This window comes from Grampus griseus (genome assembly GCF_964374135.1).
Source record: "Grampus griseus genome assembly, chromosome: 14".
NCBI classification, from domain to species: Eukaryota; Metazoa; Chordata; class Mammalia; order Artiodactyla; family Delphinidae; genus Grampus; species Grampus griseus.
The window spans coordinates 73,920,455-73,924,322 of record NC_139008.1 but is presented as its reverse complement, the minus strand read 5'-3'; positions in this window follow the sequence as shown (position 1 = coordinate 73,924,322).

Genomic DNA, 3,868 nt, shown 5'->3' with positions numbered 1-3,868 from the left:
AAAAAAACAGCCTTGGCCCCATGAGCAACTCACAGAAGTTTTGTGTTTCTCACCCTCCCTGCAGCTGCCTTGGGCAGAGCAGAAGCTCAACTCAGTGGTCCCATGTCCTTCTGATTAATTTTTTTTTTTTTTTTGGCCTTACTGCGCAGCTTGTGGGATTGTAGTTCCCTAAGCAGGGATCAAACCCATGCCCCCTACAGAGGAATGCAGATTCTTAACCACTGTACCGCCAGGGAAGTCCCTCTGATTAATTTTAATAATAGAGAAATCATCATTATTTGACACCTAAATATTTTTTCTTGTACAAAGGAAGTAGGTAGACATATTTTTTTCAGATTAATACGTCCTGGTGGAAAATGGACATCATTGTCCCAGAAATGTGATGAAACTCTTTATATCTGAGACTGGTAATCCTTACAGAGAACCAGTCAGTGTAACATGGTCCCCCTGGTCAGGTGGAGAAAATGCAGATGACTTGCCCCAGGTCACACAGCATGTGTGTGGTAGGGTCAGGACCACCATGTCGCAATCAGGTGATAAAGCAGGGGTCCCCAACCCCTGGGATACAGACCGGTACCGGTTCTTGGCCTGTTAGGAACTGAGTCGCACAGCAGGGAGTGAGCGGAGGGAGAGCGAGGGAAGCTTCATCTGCCGTGCCCCATTGCTCCCCATTGCTCCCCATCGCCCCCCACCGCCCCCCACAGCCCCCCAGCGCCCCCAGCGCCCTCCATCGTTCTCCATTGCCCCCCATCGCCCCCATCGCTCCCCATAGCCCCCCATCGCCCCCATCCCCATCACTCCCCATCGCCCCCCATCGCCCCCATCACTCCCATCGCACCCCATCGCCCCCCATTGCCCCCCATCGCTCTCAGTGCTGTCTCAACCATCCCCCAGCCCCCTCCTTCCATGGAAAAATTGTCTTCCACGAAACCGCTCCCTGGTGTCAAAAAGGTTAGGGACCGCTGTGATAAAGTACCCGATTGTGCCAAAGTCCTTAAAATGCAGATAACTGGTAAGAGTTTCTGGATGCAGTGTCACACGTTCATTACTCCCCTGTCCCCATGACTCACCACAGCCACCAAATCACAGGGAAGACTGGGTGTGGGTTTTTTCTATGAACGAAATAAGTCCAGTCTTCACCAACACCAGCCAATTCTCCAAACCACTCAATCATCCCACAAGTCGATTCACTTCTGACACTAAGGTCCCACTATTTGAGGACAGAGTCTCCCAAGAATACCCCACTTATAACGCCAACCCCCGGGTCACCCATATGTGTGACCAACTGGGTGTAAGTTCAGAGGTTCCACGATCCCACCTACCATATTCAGTAATCATTAGAACTCACACAACTCAGGAAAGCCCTTTACTTACTGTCCCCAGTTATTGTAAAGGAGAAAGCTCAGGGACAGCCCTGTGGAGGAGACGCGCAGGGCAAAGGGGCAGCTGGGGGTGCCGAGCCTCCATGCCCTCTCAGAACATGCCCCCCTCACAATCCCTTGATGTGTTCACCTCCCCTGAAGCCCTCTGAACCCAGTGTTTATGGGTTTTAATTGAGGGTTTGAGGTAAGCAATTTGATTGAATCATTGGCCATCGGTGACTGAACTCTACCTCAGTACACGCTCCTCTCCCCAGAGGGGCTGCGGGTTGAAGGTTCTAACCCTCTAATCACCAGGTGGGATCTTCCGGAGTCCAGTCCCATCCAGAAGCTATCTAGGGTCCCATCTTTGACTCATCTCATGACCTACGAAGACAGTAAATTCCAAGACTTTCAGGAGGTCTGTTTTAGGAACCAGGACAAAGATCAAATATGAATCTTTTCTTTACATTGAAGTGAGGTTCAGGGACAGGCAGTGAACAGGAATAGACAGTCTCACAGATGGGGTCCCTGGTCCGGTACGGTTCGGTGGGTTCCTTTTTTTAAAAGTTGAAACATGATGATTCCTTTTGAGAGTCATGAAATGTCCCTGGAGTTACAACTGCCCAACTTCCCAGGAGAAATCCAGAGAGGCTGTCAGCACCCACCCCACCCCTGCTCCCCAGCCCCTCCCATGGACTCACCTCATTCCCTCCCCACTCCCCCCAGCCTGTAGAGGAGACGTGAGCCGGGACTTACCCTGGGCCTGGTTGCTTGTTTCACCTTCCAGGGTGCCCGCCACCAGGGTGCCCAGGAGGACGAGAAGGGCGATGGAGAGGAAGAGCCGGCTTATCTTCGTGGCCTTACAGGAGGGCTTCTGAGGAAAGCTGGGGGCTGACAGAGCTTTTCCCACACCAGCTGAGGGGTGGGAACAGGGGATAAGGTGGGAAGTGAGGAGGAGATGATCTGGGGTCAGTGCTATTCCTAGAAATCCCCCCACATAACCAGGCTTCCTGCCTCTGCCTGCTGGGGCCAAATGCCCAGTAACAGCGCTTCTCAAACTTGACTCTGCCTGTGGGTCTTGTGGAAACACAGACTGTGATTCCACAGGTGGAATTTGTCTGATTTGTTCCTCACAGAGCGTCCCAGCACCTAGAGCAGTGCATGGCACGTGACAGCTGGTCAGTGCGTGGATGAGAGCAAATCAAAGGACAGATAAGTGAACAGCAGTGTGTTAGCTCAGGTCCTCATTTTCAGCCTCCTGCAGGTGTCATCATATCTGGGCACCAATGCCCCACCCCCACCTAACTCAGAAGACAATTGTGACACAGGACACCTTCCTGCAACCCTTGTGGCAGCATCCCAGCTGCCCGGAGGCATGCTGTTACCTGGCACTAGTCCAGGCAGGGGCTGAGCTGGAGGAAGGCCTTCTGTATCTGGGGCAGAGATCCTGCTTTTCTGGGTAGGAAAAGGAGTAAGGGGCGTGGGCAGAGGGGAAGGAGGGAGCTGAACACCTCTCCACTGCATGACCTCCCACCACCCCTCACTTGGTTTCGCCAACAGGAGAGCTGCCTGCCTGAATGGATCTCAGGAGCTGGAGTGGGTCTCAGGGGAACTTGGAAGATCGTCTGCAAGTCACCCCCCACTCTGGTCTCTCCACCAGTGGTTTTGGGATCGGAGGACCTCAGTTTACGTCCCACCTCTCCCTTTTCCTAACTTTGTTAACCAGGGCCAGAAATCTCCCAGAGCCCCAGTGTCATCAGGTGCCACATGAGACCCGTGCTGCCCACGTCGTGAGGTTGCTGAGGAAGCAGTGGAGGCAACAGACATATTCCTTCCCCCTGCAAACTCAGTCCTTGTTATAAGGATAATAGTGAGTTATATGACAGTTAACACTTAGCTCCTTTGACCAGGGAGTCAAATAATGGCAACGTGGGGTGGGAAAAGGGCAGGACCGGGGTAAGGTCAATCACTGAAGGAAGAGGGTTTTCGGTTACCTCTGACGAAGAAGGAGACCTATTTGGAAGAGAGACTGTGACTCTCCTCTGGCACTGGGGGAACTTCCTGAGGGCGGACTTCTAGAAGGGGACACTGCAACAATCAATGCTATTTGTTCCTTTCTTTACTACAGTCGACAGCACATGTAAAAAGCAGTCAGGAGCTAAGGAAACTAAAACTCTATGTGCTTCTAGACAATTTTCTTTGGTAAATGGTGTGCAAAGAACTTTAGCAGCCTAATCAACATGGTCCTCAAAAGGGCCCAAACCTGGGGATTTCTTAAGGCACATACCATCATCCTCTTTTACAAAGAAAGAATCTGTGGCTCAGAGAGGTGAAGTGACTTGCCCAAGATCACACAGCAACACAGTGAGTTATTGAAGCCAAACTCTTTTCGTGAATACCAACTCATTTTCCCATTACACTGTTATAAATTAATAATCATTAATAATAATTAAATAACTTAAATATTTATAGTGTTACTCTTACCATTATCTGACCACACATTCACT